Source organism: Neomonachus schauinslandi, chromosome 11, assembly GCF_002201575.2.
Source record: "Neomonachus schauinslandi chromosome 11, ASM220157v2, whole genome shotgun sequence".
Lineage (NCBI taxonomy): Eukaryota > Metazoa > Chordata > Mammalia > Carnivora > Phocidae > Neomonachus > Neomonachus schauinslandi.
Genome location: NC_058413.1, coordinates 12,132,956 through 12,148,276, shown reverse-complemented (window position 1 = coordinate 12,148,276; position 15,321 = coordinate 12,132,956). Strand labels below are relative to the sequence as shown.

General features: G+C 38.9%; 2 pseudogenes; both read right to left on the bottom strand.

The window, feature by feature from the left end:
• Nucleotides 1-815: 815 nt before the first annotated feature.
• On the bottom strand, nt 816-1,753 carry LOC110576144 (annotated as a pseudogene).
• An 11,041-nt stretch (nt 1,754-12,794) lies between these two features.
• Nucleotides 12,795-15,321, bottom strand: part of LOC110576145 — a 28,555-nt pseudogene continuing 26,028 nt past the window's right edge.

Sequence of the window (15,321 nt, the reverse complement as noted above, 5' to 3'; positions counted from 1 at the left end):
ATCCACATTAATTTTTTTTTTATGTGATATGTTCTTGTGTAGGAACAGTGCCTTAGATCTTTTGAATTTGAATTTGAAGGCTTTAGAAAGACATCTCTCTTCTGCTAATCATTCTCTACCACTGTCCTCCCGCTTCTGCAAATCTTCCTTCTACAATCCCAGGCCCTAAAGTCATTAAGTTTGTCAACCTCTGACAGTCATAACCACTCTTAGAATGTGGCATGTTGTGGAGAAAAGGGAACCCTCTTACACTGTTGGTGGGAATGCAAGTTGGTACAACCACTTCGGAAAACAGCATGGAGGTTCCTCAAAAAATTAAAAATAGAGCTACCCTATGACACAGCAATTGCACTCCTGGGTTTACCCCTAAGACACAGATGTAGTGAAAAGAAGGGCCCTATGCACCCCAGTGTTCATATCAGCAATGTCTGCAGTAGCCAAACTGTGAAAGAGCCGAGATTTCCTTCAACAGATGAATGGATAAAGAAGATGTGGTCCATATATACAATGGACTATTACTCAGCCATCAGAAAGGATGAAAGAGCATGTGGAGAAGAGGTGGACAGTAACCAGAATCAACAGTTAGAAACGTGAGTAGAAATATGAGTTAGAAACGTGAACCTTTCAGCCCAGCTGACCATGCAGAAGGTATGCAACCTCATGAGTGAGCCCATAGGAAAGCAGTAAAGGAACTACCCCACCATATTTCTCTATTATGAGAAATAATAAACCGTTGTTTCAAGCATTGTGATATTTTGCTACACAACAATAGGTAACTGATTAACTATACAGTTTTTATAATCTCTCTAATTGATCTATGGGCTGAACAGAATCTTCAGCTTCTTAGTGGTTTTCCTGAAAGCATTATTCACCTCTTTATTCCTTAGACTATAGACAATAGGGTTCAACATGGGGACTATTATTGTATAGAACATAGATGCCATTTGGTCATTGTCCATAGAATGACTAGAACTGGGTTGTAAGTACGTGAACATGACAGTCCCATAGAAGATAGTTACAGCAGTGAGGTGTGAGGCACAGGTGGAGAAAGCTTTCTTTATTCCCTCAGCTGAGCACATCCTCAGGATGGCAATGAAGACGAACAGATAGGAGGTCAAGATAACTATAAGGGAAAAACAGACATTGAAAGCTGCTAAGATAAAGAGCACAATCTCATTTATATAGATATCAGAGCAGGAAAGAGCCAGAATTGGGTGGGTTATCACAGAAAAAGTGATGGACCACATTGGAATGGCAGAAGGAGAGGCAGAAGGTAAATCCAGTATGGATGGCAGATTCAACAAAGCCCCAGACATAGCAGCTTACTGCCAACTGAGCACACCAGCTGGTAGTCACAGTGGTGGTATAACGTAAGGGCTTACATACTGCTACATGCCGATCATAAGCCATGGCAGCTAACAGGAAACAGTCTACATTGGCAAAAGCCACAAAGAACGTCTGAGCAACACATCCACCATAAGAGATGACTTTATCCCCTGTGAGAAACCCAGCCAGCACACTGGGGTAACAGCTGAGGAGTAAGCACAGTCCACCAGAGAGAGGTTACTGAGGAAAATATACATGGAGTGTGGAGACGAGAGTCCAACAGAATCAACATGATCATCCCAAGATTTCCAATGAGGGTAGTGAGATAACTGAAAGTGAATGTTATGAAGAGAGGGACTTGCAGTTCTGGGCTGTCAGTCAGTCCCAAGAGCCTAAACTCATTCACCTCGGTGCTGTTCTCCATAGATACTATTTTGAAATTATGGCTCACCTGTCAAAACCAGAAGGCAAAATGGATAAATTACTTATGCATGGAAAATGACTCAGAGCTCACCCAAGTCACCCATATGACATGAGTGCAAGATGACACCATTACCAGCACAGGGTTCCCAGTAACCCAGAGACTGGCATCTTCCGACCTCCATCTTTCAGTGTGTAAGGGTATATACATACTTGTCAGTTCCTGACCCCACTGAGATATTCCAAATTACCACTCAGTTATCTTCAAAATGGCTATTGCTTATTTTTATGTAGGTTGAAGGTTTCTGTGATCTTCATTTTATCGCCTTGGAAAAGCAACATAAATGTTCCTGGGCTTTAATTTCTTCATCTGAAAAAATTAAGTGGGGGCATTGTGTTTCCTACTTTTACTATATTACAAGATTCTTAGAGCAATTTTAAAAGGCACTTTGAGAACAACACAAGTATTTTCAGAGGCAGCATATCGTTATAGTGAAGAACATGGTCTCTGGGTGACCTATCTGCATTCAAATTTTGGCATTTCCACTTGCTAGCTGGTAACCCTGGGCAAGTCACAGCCTTTCTGTGAGTCCGTTTAAAACAGAGGCGATGATATTAGTACTTCACAAGGCTGTTTGGAGAATTTAATGAGTTGATATGTTTGAATCACCCAAAATACTGCCTAATAGTGTGTAATAAATCATAAGTTGTATTATTATTATTTTTAAAGATTTTTTTAAAAGATTTTATTTATTCATTTGAGACACAGAGATACAGAGAGAGAGAGCATGAGCAGGGAGAGAGGCAGAGGGAGAGGGAGAAGCAGGCTTCCTGCTGAGCCAGGAGCCCGATGTGGGGCTCGATCCCAGGACCATGACCTGAGCCGAAGGCAGACGCTTAACCATCTGAGCCACCCAGGCGCCCCAAGTTGTATTATTATTAAATAAGCATTGTTATTATGAATAATATGTATTTAAGGTTGTTGAAAAAAATAACAAAAGAAAACCAACACAATTATTGGAACCACACTACTAAAGAAACTTATGTGGGTGAGTGACCGCATAACTTAAATACAAATCTGTTTAAACATACTGTTTTTAAAAATATTAACAACAAAAAATTGGGGGCCAAACATCAGGAATGATAACAGGTACAAAGGTTGAGATACTATCTTTCATGGCATGACTACTGCAAAAGGAATCTATTGAAGGTTATACCAATTATTTCAGCCAACTGTATAATTTCATCATAAAATAGCCTCCACAATTCTCAGAATCCAGGCTACATATCTGGCTAACCCGGATAAAGTCTTCCACAAAGAATCCCTTAATGCCAGAATTATTCAGGCCTGGCTCTCTTTCCCTCACACTCCACATGTAGTCCGTGAGAACATCTTGTTATCTCTACCTTCAAAATATAGCCTGAATTCATGTCCTTGTCACCACCTCCTGTGTACCAGCTCTAAGGCATCACTTAGGCCATACGTGGTAAGAACTGAGTCCTGCAGTGGGTCACTGGAAAAGGTAAGAAGAGAAAATCTGAGGTGCATTGCAGATATGGGAGCTGAAAGATGGTGGGAGCCAAAGAGTACATACTGAAGATGCCAAAGTTTTGTCTTTTCAAGTAGATAGTGAGTGTGTCTCATAGGCCATGTCTTTTTAATGCTAACAACAATAAGATCAGTGGAGCTCCTGGGTGGCTCCAGTCGGTTGAGCGTCAGACTCTTGGTTTCGGCTCAGGTCATGATCTCAGGGTCGTGATCACAGGAGCATGCTCTCGGAGTCATGAGATCAAGCCCTGCACCAGGCTCCACGCTCAGCATGGAATCTGCTTGAGATTCTCTCTCCCTCTCCCTCTGCCCGCCCCCCCCCACTGCTCACGTGTGCTCTCTCTCACTCTCTCTCAAAATAAATAAATAGATCTTAAAAAAACAACAATGATATCAGCAATAATGGGTAGCCAGGCACTACTGCTACTTATTCACAGAGGTCTGAAACCTTTGATCCAGGGCCTCTGCAAAGCCTGTGTTAAGCTGCACGTGAGACTAGCTTTAATAACACAGTACCAGGTACTTCAGAATGTGCTTCATTAACAGGCTCAATAAACAGCTCATTCAGAGATTCACTCATTCATTCATGTATTCATTTATTCATCTTTTCACTCATTACCTCAACAAAGATGTACTGAGTGCTCACCAGTTTCTAAGTGCTCTCTTAAGTGCAGGGATGTTAAATGATGAGAAAAATACCATCTCTATTATTTGAGAAAAATAACCATTTTCCTAATCAATAAAGGTTGCTGTAATATCTGGACTCCAGCCGAGCAGTCTGGAAGCATGAGAATATTAAAACCTGGGATATTAAACTCTGAAAAATCCATGGGAAGGTGTTGCCCTTGTAACTTCACACAGCACATCTTCAAATACCACAATCTAACAGACCAGAGAACTGAGCTAAACGTTTACCTTGCCCTTCAAGGAAGATGACACAACTTCACTTATGATCTTCAAATTGCTAGTGCCACTCAAAAAGAAAGAAAATGTCCCATTGATCTCCTTGCTTAATGTCTGGTCACAAAGATTGAGGTTCTCTAGAGGCAGGAAGATATAAAGAAAAGGTAATTACTCTTCATGGAGCACTGGGTGTTATATGCAAACAATGAATCATAGAACACTACATCAAAAACTAATGATGTAATGTATGGTGATTAATATAACACAATAAAAAAAAGTAATTACTAGATGGGGATTATAAAATATTCTCCAACCTGTCACACAGAGATGCTGCCATGAGGAAAAACAGGAGAAAGTCTCTGAATGGACTCTACAGTGCTGAGCCACTCCAAAAAAGAATCATCATACCCACCATGGACAACATTTCAGCCTGGGATTTTATCCCTGCTCATTTCACAGGCTCAGAGTAATATGTCTGTGAAATAAGGCCACTTAGTGAAATAGACAACCTTTTACATGAAGATTCACAAAAAGAACACCAAAGAGCCCATGGCACACAGACTAGTCCCTCCAAAGTGATGTTAAATAGAGTCATGTTGGGATGTTAGGAGCTAATGATGGGGAACCAGAGGGATTTATACATACATGAAATTCTCAGTGGAATAGGTACCCAAGAGAGCAACCATAGCCTATGAGTCCATTCACGTAGAGAAGAAACAATTAGAGACCCAGCTTAGTTTGTTAAGGCATAACATTGATGTATTTACATGACTTGGGATTATTTCTTCTTGACAGTGCAGATATCTTCAGAAGAGATTCAGCATTAAATTTCCCAATGGCAATCAGACAGAATCATGAGAGAGGTCATGAAAACCAGGCTGGAGCATTAAGGAAGTTGTGTTGTCCCACAGCCACAAGACCCCCAAAAATTCATGTGAAGAAGGTTACAGGTTGTATAACCCCTCTACACTTCAGTTCCCTCATTTGTAAAATGAAGACAATGATAGTGCCTACTTCATACAGTTGTTATGAGAAGCATATAAATTAACATTTATATGCTTTTAAAACAAAGCCAGGTACACAATAAACTCTCACTAAACATTGTAAAAAATAATTGCAAAGTCTTACTTTTTTGTGAGAGAGCCTCCATTCATTTCTGAAAGTGTCCATTGTCTCTAAAAGAAATAATTTACCCCCTAGAAGCCTTAGGAGTCACCATGACTCAATTCCAAAGACCCTACCGCAGTGGGGTTGAGGTGTGTGTTAATAATTAGCAAACTGAGAAGTAAGAATTCAAGTGAGAAAAGAAGAATTCAAATACGAGTTACTTAAATTGACAAAGCAGGGAAACAAGAATTCAGCTGTAGCATATTCAGTTTGCCCACTGACTTCCAGACTAAGCTGAACAACCCAGGGACTCAACAAAGAAACTCCAGATATATGTCTATGTAGAAACTATAACATGGCCACCAGGAGCTGAGATATGACATTTTTCTGGATGCCCTTTACCCAAACTCTTGGGTAAAGAGTTTGATAATTGCCCACTATTTGAAACGTGGTAGGAAACTGTACAGCACTGGGTTCACAAGTAGTAAACTGTACAACACTGTGTTCACAGGTTCACAAGAGAAGACTCCAGAGGGTGGCATGTGTGCAGATCCTGGTTCTGTCTAAACTCTCCTAGAACGTGGGGGAGTTAATTAATGTCCCTAAGCCTCAGTTTCCTCTTAAGTAAAATGGGAATTATAATAGTACCTATTTGTGAAGTTGCTGTGAAGATTAAATTAATTAAGACGTGTAAGCACTAAGAACATGGTCAATGTACTAGGAAGCAGTGTATTTGAGAGCAGTAATTATTATTATTATTATTATTATTATGCTTACCATGCTCACAGCTCAGCAAGCATCAGAAGAACTGATCTCAGCCAAAGGAATGCAATTAATGCCATACAGAAGTTAGGTTAGTTAGAATTTATTTGCAATAAGTGTTATGGCATATGACATTAGCAAGGGTCCAACAGTTGTGGTCATGGCAGCCGTCAATAGCAGTGTCCAAGGCAGAAACGGTGGATGTGGCAGAGGAATTGTATTAACAAAACTCTTTCAAGGGCTTTGTCTTGCCTGTGGTTCCTGCCTTCTGGCTTTCTTTGTTTAACACCAATTTTCTTAGCCTAAATTATCACATACTCCCTTTGGTTTTGTGAGCACCCCTTTAATCTTCTAATAAATTTCTTTTCTGCTTAAGTTAGCCAGAGTTGATTTCTGTTGTGTACACCAAGATCACCTCTCTCCCCTACCTTATCACCCACACCTATGTGATAGGCAGGGATGGTAACAGTGGAGGGAACCTAACCAGGAAAAGCAGATTGCCACTACCACTTTTGCTCAAAGGCCTGAGGTGTCTTGTCTCACCTTTTAATTCCCAAATGGGCATGACTAGACTCCTTGACACTACATGCCAAACATCAAGAATCTTAAGTTACAGGGCGCCTGGGTGGCTCAGTTGGTTAAGCGACTGCCTTCGGCTCAGGTCATGATCCTGGAGTCCCGGGATCGAGTCCCGCATCGGGCTTCCTGCTCGGCAGGGAGTCTGCTTCTCCCTCTCCCACTCCCCCTGCTTGTGTTCCCTCTCTCGCTGTGTCTTTCTCTGTCAAATAAATAAATAAAATCTTTAAAAAAAAAAAAAAAGAATCTTAAGTTACAGATTTTATATCTTAAATATGGGAATGGCTGACATGTTTTTTTGTCCCTCCTTACTCATATCTTGGCCTACTTACTCATCAGTGTTGTATCAACTTTGTTCTAGCAGGGGAATATTCCAACTCAGTTGACTGGGAAAGAAAATTAAAAAAAAAAAAAAAGTGAAGGAAGAGCTATTTGGATCAGTTTCTCAGGTTTCCAAATCCAGCAAAATGTAAATACAATTTATAATAGTTTCTTTTACTAAGCAAATGACAAACAAAACAAAACAAACAAACAAGCCAAAGCATAGAGAGTACCCGAATCCTAACACCAGATAAGATAAATGCCTTACCACTAAGGAAACCTACAAGCAAACATTTCTCGTGAACATAGATACAAAAATCCTCAGCAAAATATTACCAAACCAAGTCCAGCAGTGTATAAAAAGGACTATACACAATGACTAAGTGGAAATTATTCCAGGTATGCAAGGCTGAGCCAACATTGCCAACATTTGAAAATCAGTTGATGTAATTGACCTTATCAATATACTAATAAAGAAAATTAAACGTGATCATATCATTTGCTGCCGAAAAAACAGTTGACAAAATCCAATATTGATTCATGATAAAAACTGTCTTTGAGGGCGCCTGGGTGGCTCAGTTGGTTAAGCGACTGCCTTCGGCTCAGGTCATGATCCTGGAGTCCTGGGATCGAGTCCGGCATTGGGCTCCCTGCTCAGCGGGGAGTCTGCTTCTCCCTCTGACGCTCCCCCGTCTCATGCTCTTTCTATCTCATTCTCTCTCTCAAATAAATAAATAAAAATCTTAAAAAAAAAAAACTGTCGTTGAGCTAGCACTAGAGGAAAAGAAGTCACACAGGAAGTGGGGGAGGCTGGAAAGAACAAAATTAGAGTCAGAAATATTTAGCTTATTACAGGTATGGATGGGCAGATATAGAAATAAGCATAAATGTGTGTGTATGTATATTTCCTAGTTTTGTCTTCTAAGATCACCTGGAAATGACAGCCAAGTAGCAATGAGCCTACCCAGCTCCTAGATCTTATTTTCTAAATAGTATTCTCTAATAGATGGAAGCAGGGCTCTCTGGAGAAATAACTGATTCTAGGGCTGGAGAGGGTCAACGCAAGATGAGTCTGAGTATCTCCTAATGCTCCAACACAAAGAATTGTTCAAAACAGATGGGGGCCTGTCAAAAGGAAATGAGACAAACTCAAAGAGTGCCCAACGACCAAACATGGAACAATTTGAGCAAATAACATAATATCTGGTTATAACCCAAAGTATACAATAAATGTGGGATCTCATACTGATATAAATAAATGACTGAAGAAATAAACAAACGGTGAAAAGAGACAGATTCTCCCTTCAGAAGAATTCTAAATCATTTATTTATATGTTCCCCTCTACTCCCAGAGGTGGACCTTAGTCCCCCGCTGCCTGGAGTCTAAGGTAGTCTTAGTGAGTTACTTACAAAAAATAGAATATAAAGAAGGGAGAACAATGCATCACACTGGACAACGTGGCAAAGCTATCTTGGCCAGGTGATCAAAGGCAATATCACACTACCAAGTCATGTTGTGAACATGTACCCCTGATACAACATGATGACAAGGGAACTTCTCGTTCCTGACAGAAAACTCATATCCCTATTTAACCATGACCCCCCAAAAACGAGACAACTGCAAATTGAAAGCCATTCTACAAAATATCTGACTAGTACCTCTCAAAACTGTCCAAGTCATGAGAGACAAGGAAAGACTGAGACACTGTTATAGGAAACCAAGGAGCCATAACAACTCAATTCCGTGTTGTTCCTGAATTGTAGCCTGGAAGAGAAAAGGACGAAAAAAAATGATAAAATCCAAGTAAAATCTAAAGTTTAGAGAACAGTAATGCTGAGGTTAGCTTCTAAGTTTTGACAAATAAACCATGTTAAAGTAACACATTAGTAATAGGGGAAAGTAGGGCAGGGGTATATGGGAACTGACAGTAATATCTTTGTAAGTTTTTGAAAATTTAGAACATTCTAGAATTTAAAAAATATTTAAAGTGATAATAATGGTTCCAGGAGGAGAAACATCACCATTTCTATAGACTTTAGAGCCAGAAGGGAATGCATGCTAGTGTCCCACTGGTATATGATACTAGTGAGATAAACTAGTGGGACAAAAAAGCATGTCAGCCATTCCCATATTTAAGATACAAAATCTGTGGCTTAAGATTCTTGATGTTTGGCATGTTGTGTCAAGGAGTCTAGTCATGCCCATTTGGGAATATCAGTTTATCTCATGCTAGTATCTACATGACTGACTTAAGGCATTCAAGCACAGTGTTATAAATCTTGAGATGTTGAATACTTCTGATCGTATAGAGATAGAAAGAGAAGACACAGGTGCAAATATCCTTGGGTAGCTTTATTATAGCTAACAGGAGAACCAAAATCAAATGATAATTATTGTATCTCACACTAGGATACTGGATGCAGGTTATGTTTACATTCAATATAGAGTTTAGAATCATTGACGTTAACTGTACATTCCACATATATGAAGTAATTTTCCAAATCGAATCAGATATTAAACTTTTAATAGTTTCCTCTTTTAGGTCTTTTTACAATTTACTAAATAGGATTTGTTTGATTGTGTGACTTGCCACTTAATGAGACAATTCTTTTTTTTTTTTATTCTTATGTTAATCCCCATACATTACATCATTAGTTTTAGATGTAGTGTTCCGTGATTCATTGTTTGTGCATAACACCCAGTGCTCAATGCAGAATGTGCCCTCCTCAATACCCACCACCAGGCTAACCCATCCTCCCACCCCCCTCCCCTCTAGAACCCTCAGTTTGTTTTTCAGAGTCCATCGTTAATGAGACAATTCTTAAGGGAGAAATAAGAGATGGTTTCAGATGACTCACTGAATGGCAAGGTGGGTTCCAAAAGATCCTTGCATCCAAAATTGGGAGTCCAAGCACTGAGATTGTAGATAAAAATATTCCACAAAGGAGAAAAGCAGCCATGTCTCTTGAAATGTTCTAAATTATATTTAGAAGGATTATTTAGTAATGGTGTGATAGAATTATCAATGGTTCAAAGATCCAACATATTGACATAGTGTACTCATGACAGAGTTACTTCATTCATTCCACAAAAGAATCCTTGAGCCAGACACTCTACTAGGTACTGGGAATAGAGTTGTAACACAGCAGATGAAACTGCAGCTCTTGGGGAGTTTATATTCTAGTTAGCAGATATAGATGAACAAGTGAACAGACAGAAGTAAGTCAGTGTTAATAAGAACTATGAAAAATAGAGCAAGCTGAGGTGAGGAGGCCCATGAAGAGCAGAGTGAACATTTTATAAGGGGAGTCATACCTATAGGACAGGTAACATTTAGGGAGAGTCCTAAAGGAAGCAAGGGAACATTCTAAGCAAAGGGAATAGCAGGTACAAAGGTCCTGAGGTAGGAGCATGCTTGGAGTTGTGAAGGAATAACAAGGAAGTCAATGTGAATGATGTGGAGTCCGTGATTGGGAGAGTGATAACAGATGGTGCAGATCAACTAGGGTATAAATGAATGAGGACAATAACCATTTCAAAGCATTTACAGGCAGAAAAAAAGTATATTTGTTATTCTTAGTGCATTATTTTTACTCAATGTGAGGAGTTGGTAGTCATGTACACATAAATGGGAAAAGACCGGTATTATCTCTTTAGTTTTCTTCTACTCTGGTCTTTTATCTTTTTGAAAATTATTATGTGAACCTGCTGTTTCTACATAATGGCTCAGTCAAGATGGAATTCATTTAAGTGCTATACTTATGTAGCTTTCCATAAAACGTATTGACTTAAACACACGCCTTCATTAAAAAAATACTAGAGTACTTTTTTCTGCATTTGGGACTCTTAGAACAGTTTTTCAAATAAATAAATAATTATGATTTGACATAAGTTTATATTCTGACACCTCAACTGATTTGTTATGTTTTTCATCAAACATTAGCCACACTATACTTACTTCTTTGACAAATTTCCTACTCCCACATGTAAGTGTATAGATGGAACTCTGCATTACTTTTTATTCACAGGCCTGTGTGCACCCCCATTCTCATGTACTCATGTAGGTTTATATTGAATGTGGTAGAGAAAATGCATGTCCTATCCATTTTAATTATGTTTAGAAGCTGGGTAGGGATTAATTTGTGGAATTGTGTTGTAGACATTTGACAGTATTTCTCATCATACATCCATCTACTTCTTGCCAACAGCCTCCAGACTGTCTTATGGGAATCTCTTTATATTAGCTGGTGTAAATAATACTAGCTGCTATACAAGGAAACTCCCAAATCACAGTGGCTTAACCATAGAGACTTCAGTTGCTCATATACTGTTAATTGTTCTATGTAACCTGGATTCTCTATCCAACAGGTGACAGTGGAAGAGAGAATAAGCAGAAGATCACCTGGAAGGTTTCACAGGCCAGACTTGGAAGTGGCACGTGTAACTTATACTCACTTTCACTGACAAGAATACAATGACATGACCTCCACTAATTGCATGCAGGCTGAGAAATTAAGTGTAGCTATGTGCTTAAGAGGAAAAAGAAAATAGTTTGGCACAGAAAGAACAAGTGTCTTCTACTATAATATTTATGTTCATCAAATATCCATTTTATTCCCCCTGTTCCCACAGACCATATTATCTGCTTCCAGTAGGGAGACAACCTAAATCCCAACTAATCACTATAGAGGCTCAATACCCAGGATACTAAAGGGGTTCAATGGTTCTCTCCATTCAGTCCGAATGTGGCTCCTCATGGTCCAGGAACTTACAAACTAAACAAACAAATCAAAACCAAACAGCTTATCTCATATCATACTCAATATATGACATACAAACAGGATGAATATAAGTGAAAAAAAAAGTTCCCTTTTATGAAAGTAAAGAACAGAGAACAAGGGTCACTTTTGAAATCTTGCTGAGTCAGCCTTATGAACCCCACCCCCAACCTTGACAGTGGAGATATTTCTTTATGAGATCCTGTTTTTCTCTTTAGGAGAATTCTACTTTCCATTGTTTTTTCTGGGCCCTAGTCCTGTTGGATGTTTTTTTTCCCTTACCCATTATTCTTTAAGATCATTTCTGAAGTGTATCAAAAACAAAATCTGAGACAAAATTAACAGGCTGGTTTTGCTTTGTTTTGTTTTGGTTTGCCTTGTTCTATTTTGTGTCAGCAAGGGAAGCCATCTGCTATTACTTGAGTTTTAGCAGGGGTTATAAAGATGTTATAAAGGAGAGTAAGTTTTATAGATTAAAAAGAAGAAATACTGAGATGTATAAAATTGACGAACATGTTATTAAGATGGGATTTTTGGAAAAGGAGACTTTCTAATTGGTTTTCAGGTAACTTTGATGGGCCTTGGTTTGTTGCAGGGTTCAAGTGAACAATTCTGGGATATTTCAAAAAAGAAACAACTGTCCGGTGTTAAGGACCTTGGGTATTAGAGTCTGGCCATGTCTCTGAACAAGTGGGAGATATATTGAGTGCTGGTGTGCAATGTTTTTATGTGAAGCTGATGGCCACATCAGGCAGTTTAAGTGCATGTGGGGGATCATGAGCTCTTTGAGGAATATTTAGTTTTTACAGCTTACTTCTGCACACACAATTTCAAATTTCTAGAGTTGTTTTAATGCTCAGCCAAGGCTCATAGCTTTCTTGCCAATGCAATTCCCTCAAAAACGTGAAGATGTGTTTTCAATTTCTACTACTAGATCCAATACTGGTCATCATATCCAAATTCTTTTCTTTATTTTTTTAAAGATTTTATTTATTTATTTGAGAGAGAGAGAGAGAGAGTGCACGAGTAGGGGGAGGGGCAGAGGGAGAGGGAGAAGCAGACTCCCTGCTGAGCAAGGAGCCCAATGTGGTGGCTTGGGTTCCCAGGACCCTGGGATCATGACCTGAGCCGAAGGCAGACCCTTAACCAGCTGAGCCACCCAGGCGCCCCCCAAATTTTTTCTTATATGTAACTACTTCATCTTCTTTGTCTCCTTACCCCCATGACTTTCTCTTTCACTTATACGCTGCTTGTAGAACATCACCCAAAACAATGACATAAAACGATAACCACTTTTATTTCCTTATGTGGTATCATGGATAAGATACTGGAACAGAAAAAAGACATCAAAAGAAAAGCTAGTGAAATACAAATAAATATGGGATTCAGTTAATAGCAATATATGAATGTTGGATTCTTTGTATGGACACATGTACCAAGGTAATATAGATGATAACATCAGGGTAAACTGGGTAAAGGGTATATGGGCACTCTTATACTGTCTTTGCACCTTTTCCGTAAGCCTAAAACTATTCCAAAAGTTTTTATTAAACTTAATTTCTTTTTTTTTAAGATTTTATTTATTTATTTGAGAGAGAGAGAATGAGAGAGAGCACATGAGGGGGGGAGGGTCAGAGGGAGAAGCAGACTCCCTGCCGAGCAGGGAGCCCGATGCGGGACTCGATCCAGGGACTCCAGGATCATGACCTGAGCCGAAGGCAGTCGCTTAACCAACTGAGCCACCCAGGCGCCCTCCAAAAGTTTTTATTAAACTTAATTTCTTAAATGATTCCAGCAGAAGATACATCACCATCATCATAGATCTAGAGCCAAAAGAGAACCTTTATATTATAACACCCTTTCCATGCTAGTGTCAGCATGACCATCCTAGCATATTCAAACACAGTCTTTTTATTTTTAGAGCAAGGAATTGGGGAGGGGCAGAGAGAGAGGGAGAAAGAGAATCTCAAGCCGGCTTTACGCCCAGCCTGACACTGGGCTTGATCTCATGACCTTGAGATCATGACCTGAGCAGAAACCAAGAATCAGCCACTTAACTGACTGAGCCACCCAAGTGCCCCAAGCACAGTCTTTCATATACTGTGAGTATGAGTACCTCCAAGTGTGTAGATGCAGAAAAGGAAACAGTGCAAATTCCTATAAGGAGTTTTATTATAGAACTGATCTCTCCTGAGGATCAAAATTAAACACATGATCACCGTTAACGCTAGGATATTGAATGTGGATTGTATTTACTATTGACAAATACTATTGCATTCCCATTCTCTATGGATATTTAGAATCATTGGAATTAACTGCATAACCAGTGTGTATAAAGTAATTTTCTAAACTGAATGAGATATTAAACTTTAAAATAGTTTTGTACTTTATATCTTTTCATGATTTACTAAATAGAATCTATTTGATGTGCTACTTACTAGTCAATGAGATGTCATTCCTAAGGAATGATAGTGTAGTTTCCAGAAAATTATTGCATCCATGAATGGGGATTAAAAGCATTGAGTGAGAATGTAGATAAAAATATTTCAGCAGAAAAGAACACTGGTCATGACTCTTGAGATGTTCTACAATTTTATGTCTGATGAATTTTAAATATTTTTTTATTTTAAATTTTTTATTTTATGAATGATGAATTTTATGAATTTATCTTATGAATGATGAATTATAAATATTCATGATCCAAATAGCCAATGTATTGATATGATTAAACTAAAAGCTTCATTTATTCATTCATTCATTTAACAAATAGGTACTGAAATTTCCTATGAACCAGAGATTCATTTAGCTATGGAGGGTAGAGTTATGAACAAAGCAGATAAAGGTACTGCTCACATGGAGTTTATGTGTTAATTGGAAATACATATGATAAATGCCATTTTGTTTGTGTCTATGGAATTCTTGGAGCTAGGCTGTAAGTACATGAAGATGAAGATGATTGTCCCATAGAAGATGGACACTGTAGTGAGGTGGGATGCACAGGTGGACAAAACCTTTTGATGCCCCTGAGCTGAGTGCATCTTCAAGATGATGATAAATATAAACAGGTAGGAAATAAAGATAACCACAAAGGCAAAAAAAAAAAAGAAAGAAAGAAATGGAAGCCAGTCATATAGATAAGAACCAACTTACTGATGTACTTATCAGAGCAAGACAGAGCTGTGACTCCTGAAATATCACAGATAAAGTGATGAACCACATTGGACATACAGGAAGAGAGACTGAAGATATCTCCAACATTTATAGGCATTCAGAACATCACAGACATCCAGCCTATGGCCAGACAAGCACACACACCTACTGTCATGGTGGAGTTGTAATGGTCTCTGATAAGATAAACTCAAAATGGATGAAAGACCTCAATGTGAGACAGGAATCCATCAAAATCCTAGAGGAGAACATAGGCAGTGACCTCTTTGACATCGGCCACAGCAACTTCTTTCAAGATACATGTCCAAAGACTAGTGAAACAAAAGCAAAAATAAACTTTTGGGACTTCATCAAGATAAAAAGCTTCTGCACAGCAAAGGAAACAGTCAACAAAACAAAGAGGCAACCCA